We start from the raw sequence: 6,696 nt of genomic DNA on the forward strand, positions 1-6,696 counted from the left end.
TAAGAACAATTCAGACTGATACCAACCTCCTCAAAAAAGAGTTTGGAGTTTTCAAGGAGTAAACTAGATCAGAGTTTGGAGTTTTCAAGCAGGAGACTAGATCAGAGTTTGGAGTTTTCAAGTAGGAGACTAGATCAGAGTTTGGAGTTCTCAAGGAGGAGACTAGATCTTTGTTTGATATGACTCGGTCGACTGACCAAAATATCAAGAAGGTACAGTCTGATATTGCTTCTTTAGAAGGGAGCTTCACTGCTCTGGAGGAGGGGACAACCAAAATGACTCCTAACCTCCAGTCCATGTCTGTAAGTGCTGAAACATTAGCTGAGAGGATTATAACCATTGAATGTGAAAATCGGACTTTATCAAAAGGGTATGATAGATTAATTGACAGGATTTCCATACAAGAAGGCACAGTACATGCCATGAGGATTATGTCCAAGGAGGATATCGTATCTCTAATGGACAAGCTCCACGCCTTAGAATTATCAATGAAGGTGATTGTGTCCAAAGAGGAAATAGTGTCTCTGACGGACAAGCTCCATGCCTTAGAATCGTTAATGAAGGCTTTGGAGCATAATACTGGACAGGAGATTCAGGACTTACAGAAGGCAATGGTGAGCAGATTTAATAAGATTGAGGAAATCATAGACTCTGATGAACAGGAGCAAAAGGTAGAAAGGCATACTGACAGATGGAAAATAATGGCCCAATAGGGACTATCAAGAAAACTGAATAGGTTCTGTAAGTAAAATATACTAAATCATATTTCTAAATTTATAGAGCTGGTTTTAGAGTTGGACTCTGGCTCAGTCTCTCTCTAATTCCAAGCCTGTTGTTAAAAGAAAAACCCAGAGTTTCTGGAGTTTCTGTCTCATGTCAAGAGCCATGATATGGGACAGAAAGAAATATGAGTTTAGAAAACATTTTCACTTTTCTTCATATCTAGCATACCTTTCATTAAGTATATCTATCATGTCTTTCATTGAATATATGTATGTCTGTATATGTCTATATGATTAATGTTTAAGTTTTCCACAATGAACAGTAAGTTTTTCCTGCAGTGACATTTGAAGTTTCCAGGAAGAAGATGGGGCCCTATAACAACAACTCCACCTGGTTGATATGACATCATGATACTGATAGCGCTACTACAAGACCTGTTTTGGGTACCAGCTACACAAGACGATTCCAACGTGGTTAGCTGAAATGATGCACATCTTGTACAACATTCTGGCCAGTCCTCCACAAAATACTCAGAGACTATTTGCAATTTTAAAAGACATTGATCTTGAAATTTAACCATCATTTTGCTTTCACAGGATCCCCCAGAAAGAATGTCGCCCCCATGACAGCTGGAAGTAATTCTAGAGAACGACGTCCCCTCTCCCAGTAAAGTTTGTCCTTGGGTTTAGGGACATCATTTAGGGGTTGGTTATAATTAGTATAGGGTTGAGGGTTGGGGGAGGAATTTTATAAGCGCAGAAATCTTTAAAAAAAAAAAGAGGGATAATTGGATTATGGGATAATAGCTTTGTACTTGTGAGTTATTGTTTTTAGACAAATATATTGGTATTGATTATTATATATTGATACAAAGTTAAATTATGTTGACTATTTTATGCATGCATGCTTCTACCTCTGTTTAAAACATTTTTATGTATTGACATATATATTGTATTGATTTATGTATATTTTACCATATTGCATTGTACACTTCTGCCTCTGATTAAGATACTTATATATTGTTTATGTATTGATATATATATTTACCATATTGCAATGTATACTTGCACATTGTTTATATTTGGAGGTCATATTGTCCCCATTTATTGCGCAGTTGTTTACTATCTCAGTCTTTAAGTTAGATAGATATTGAGAATTATATAGATCAATAGTCATCTAAGTTTGTCATTTATAATTAGACTAATCAGGTTCTTTAGATACATAGAGATTATATTCAGTATAGATAGATAATCTTCAACCTCTTCAAAGAGCTGTAGAAAATAGCCTTTAATCTAATTCAGAGTTCTGTGGTAGGGAGACACAATCGCTCCTAGCAACACCGATCTATTCCTGAGAGAATGTTGAGCACCAAAGACACTCCACCTGGAGCCTTTCTTCTTGGCAGAACTGGCCTTTGGGTAAAGAAATGCCCATACCTCAACTACTGACAAAGTTACTGAGTATCCGTAAATGGATAAAACAGGACTGTCATATCCTGCCAAGACAGGGTAAGATAGTTTTGAAAAGTTCCTTGCCTTTAAAAATGGTATGTCAGTTACGTTAGGCCTTAGCCAAAGTTGGTTGCTTCAACGCTGCAAACATGACTTTGGGTGTTTGCCCAGGTAGCCAGTTGTCTCTGTGATTTGTTACATGTTCTGGAAGTTTGATTGCACTTCCTAATTACTCAGGCAACATTATTTCCCTTCTCAGATCTTTGATGGGATTGAAGATTTTATAAACGTAGTTACTTTCCTTTCATGACTTGGCCAAGTTATTTATTATACAAGACTTTAGCTAGTTAGAATAGGATATTGTACTTATTGTATATAATTGTGTAGGTTTGTACTTACTGTATATAATTTTGTAGTAGGCTTAGAACTCTCTTACTTAAACAAAAGGGGGAGGTGCTGCGGGAGTATCTTCCACTGCCTCAGCCAATAGTCACTGAAGCACGAGCCTACTGGGGCGTGGTATATTTCTCTTTTAAAAAGAGACACAGATCCTGGATCAGGCTCTCTTGGTTCTGGCGCTTGGTCCCAGCTCCTGCTCCAGCGACTAGGCTCCCTTCCTGACGGTTTATGGTGTATGTAAGTTTTACCCCCCCCAAATAAATAACCCCTTAAAACATAACTGGTGTGGGATTGATTCGCCGATAATGGACAGAAATGCTACTTTCGCAGTCCTCTGGAGAGGACTGGAGTTAGCAATCAGATATAGAATTACAAACTGTAGTGAGAGCTATAGAAGAGAGGGAGAGAGTGACGGGGAACAGGGTGCAGAGAGCTGATCTGGTCTGCCGGAGGGAGAGAAAGAAGGCTGTTCTCAGAGAACTACAAGCAGCTGAGGAGCACAGCCCAGTGACGGACAGGAGCGTAGGGACTGATCTCAAAGAAGGATCAAGTTGGTCATTCCGGGTCTTGAATGAGTTGGCAAATGACAACATCCCCCTGCCGCAGCCCTCCAAGACAAGGTTTCTCCATGTAACTCTGGCTGTCCTGGAACTTACTCTGAAGGCCAGGCTGGTCTCGAACTCAGAGAGATTCATCTGCCTCTACCTCCTGAGTGCTGGGGCTGGGACTAAAATTGTATGCTACCGTTCCTGGCTTAATGACAACATCTTAAAGGGGCGGGGGGGGGGGGCACGGTCTAGAGAGATAGCTCAGGAGGTAAGAACACTTACTGTTCTTGCTAAGGATATGGGTTCACAGTACCATCCATGCCAGGCTGCTCACAACCATATAGAACTCCTGGTCTGGTGGATCTGACACCCTCTTCTGCCTGTGTGGGCATCTACATGCATGTGGTGCACATATATATACATCCAGGCACACATATACACAGAAAATAAATATATCATTTTTCCTTTTTTTTTTTTTTTTGAGACAGGGTTTCTCTGTAGCTTTGGAGCCTGTCCTGGATCTAGCTCTTTTAGACCAGGCTGGCCTCGAACTCACAAAGATCAGCCTGCCTCTGCCTCCCAAGTGCTGGGATTAAAGTCGCGTGCCACCGGGCTAAATAAATACATCTTTTTAATAAATGACTGCTTTGTTTTATGTTCATGAGTATTTCACCCGCATGGAACTGGAGTTACCAATGACTATGAGCTGCCGTGTGGGTGCTAGAAATGGAGCCTGCACCCTCTGCAACAACAGCCGATGCTGTGAACCACTGAGCCGGCTCTCCAGTCCCAACAACAACTACACAGCTACTACCATGTCTCCTCCTCTTCCTAGATTTTAATTTTCATCAGGCGGTGGTGGCGCATGCCTTTAGTCCCAGCACTTAGGAGTCAAAGGCAGGGGGATCTCTGTGAGTTTGATGCCGGCCTCCTCCTCTCACCAGGCTTCCTCATTAGAATGACATTGTCTTTAAACCCTGCTGGGCAATCCCTGATGCACTGTGTGTGTAATACCCAGAGAAGACAGGGTGATCTGGAAGTCCAACTGCTTCCTTAAGATCATCCAACTTTTGGATAATTGCCCAAAAGGCTTCATTGTGGGAATAGACAACGTGGGCTCCAAGCAGATACAGCAGATCCTCATGTCCCTGCGAAGGAAGGCTGTGGTGCTGATGGGCAAGGACGCGATGATGTGGAAGGCCATCCGGGGGCATCTGGAAAACAACGCAGCTCTGGAGAAACTGCTGCCTCATATCCGGGGCAATGTGGGCTTTGTGTTCACCAAGGAGGACCTCAGTGAGATTAGGGACATGCTGCTGGCCAATAAGGTGCCAGTTGCTGCCCATGCTGGAACCATCGCCCCATGTGAGGTCACTGTGCCAGCCCAGAACACTCGTCTGGGGCCCGAGATGACCTGTTTTTTTTTCCAGGCTTTAGGCATCACCACTAGAATCGCCAGGGGCACCCTTGGAATTCTGAGTGATGTGCAGCTGATAAAACCGGAGACAATTTAGGAGCCAGTGAAGCCGCACTGCTGGCCATGCTGGCCATTTCTCACTTCTGCTTTGACCAGAGCAGGTGTTTGACAATGGCTGCATTTACAACCCGGAAGTGCTTGACATCACAGAGCAGGCTCTGCACTCTTGCTTCCTAGAGGATTTTTAGAGTTCGAAATATCGTCAGTGTTTGTCTGCAGAATGGCGACCCGACTGTTGCCCCAGCGCCTCACTCTATCCGCAGTGGATACAAGCGGGTTCTGGCTCTGTCTGTGGAGACTGCGTGCACCTTTCCGGTCTTCTACATAGCGAGTTCCCGGGCAGTCAGGAGAACATGAGACTCCATTTCAAGAAAAGATTTTCATTTATCCTTCTCTCCAGTCCCCTGCTTGTCCTGCCTTGACTCTTCCCTCCCTTCTTCTTGTCCCCTTGCTTTCCCACTTTTCCTCCCTTTTCTTTGGAAGAAATCATGGGTTTGAGACAGGTTAAACTGGAAATATCTTTTTAAACATTTATTTTGTTTATTATTAACAGGTGTATGTATATTCTATGTCTGGCATGTGAGTGTGGCACATGGTGGCAGGCTGTATGTGTGTGTGTGTGTGTGTAGTCTGTACGGCATGTGTGTGTGTAACGTATGTGTTTGATGTGTGTGTGCTATGTATGTTTATGTATGGTATGAGCACCACAGACACCTTCTAGGAACCAGGTCTCTAGCTTATCTCCATCATGGGTTCCAGGGATTGAACTCAGGTCAACAGGCTTATACAGAAAGCAATCTTTACCCACTAAGCTAGCTAGCTCATCAGTCTGGAAGTAACTTCGAGACACCTAAGAAGTATGATTTTTTTTTTTTTGTCGGGGGGAGGAGGGGAGTATGGTTTTAGCCCATTCTAGCTATATTCCCATCCCCGGGCACGGGGATTTCAGCGGAGTGTGTTTCAACAAAGTGTGGTCAACAGAGAGGTCAAGCAAGAAGCCTGAAGATGCCCAGAGGATCCAGTAAGTCAGAGGTCATTGGTGACCATGGGAAAAGATGTTCTGCTGGGAGACTGGAGTCAAAGAATGAATAGGAAGTTAAGAAATAGGGGCAATGGGTATAAGCAACTCCTTTCAGAAGCTTGGTTATTGCATTAGAGCATGCAACTCAGCTGTTAACGCCTTCACATTAGAATTCACAGCCGCCAGTGTCATATTTCAATAGAAGGAAAGCCATCGTTGGTGGATGAAAACCCACACACTAAAGCGGAACTGTGCCCACCCCTCTCCTCAAAGCCGTGAAGCCCTGATTCTGGGAGATCGCTGCGTATATCATGGAGGCAACAAGACAAATGTGCTTCATTTGGGGGAGGCACCTATAAACCTAAACAGCGCGATCTGTGTGTGCAGATGGTTTGGGAGACAATGACTGATGTGGGGCCTTGTTCAGCCTGCTGATCTACTAGGAGGAAGTGGTAGAGAGAGACCAATCACTGTGATGGATGCTTGCATCAGAATTGGTGACTCACAGCCTGCATCAGCACCGGGCCTCCCCGCACTGCCCGTGACACGTCCAACTCTGCTGAGGCCACCATAAAGCCAAGAGTCTGCTCTCGAGGCAGAGGCACGTGACACTCAGTCCAAGACCTACGTGGAGGACTGGGACACATTATAGTAATATCGCGACTTTGACATTCTTTGCCAGAGCAGGCTATTACGTTAGTCTTTGTAGATCTCAAACCTCAGACATTTGACCCATTTGGAGACACCGATGTCATTTACTTGGCACTCAGTAGAAACCAACACATGTGCCCAAATCTAACCCTAACTGTTGACATCTAAAACTTTCATTCTGGAGGCCTGGGCTATAGAGTGCTTGCCTGAAGCTATGCATGAAGCTAGGCCTCTCTGTAATGTCCTGAGCTTGATCCCTAGCATCACAGAAAACCATAACAGTATTCACATTAATAGAGGGAGGACGCTAAGACATTCAAGGTCATCCTCAGCTACATAGCCTGGACTGCATGACATCTGCCTCAAATGCGTGTGTGTCCATTTCAGTGACAATTCTCTGCCTTCTAATTTATCCTTTTTTCTCCC

At 43.8% G+C, this 6,696-nt stretch overlaps 1 pseudogene; it reads left to right on the forward strand.

Annotated features, from left to right (window-relative positions):
• Nucleotides 1-4,137: 4,137 nt before the first annotated feature.
• LOC125416890 (large ribosomal subunit protein uL10 pseudogene) lies at nt 4,138-4,955 on the forward strand (annotated as a pseudogene).
• Nucleotides 4,956-6,696: the final 1,741 nt, after the last annotated feature.

The sequence above is a fragment of the Myodes glareolus genome, chromosome 10, assembly GCF_982192425.1.
Source record: "Myodes glareolus chromosome 10, mMyoGla1.1, whole genome shotgun sequence".
NCBI classification, from domain to species: domain Eukaryota; kingdom Metazoa; phylum Chordata; class Mammalia; order Rodentia; family Cricetidae; genus Myodes; species Myodes glareolus.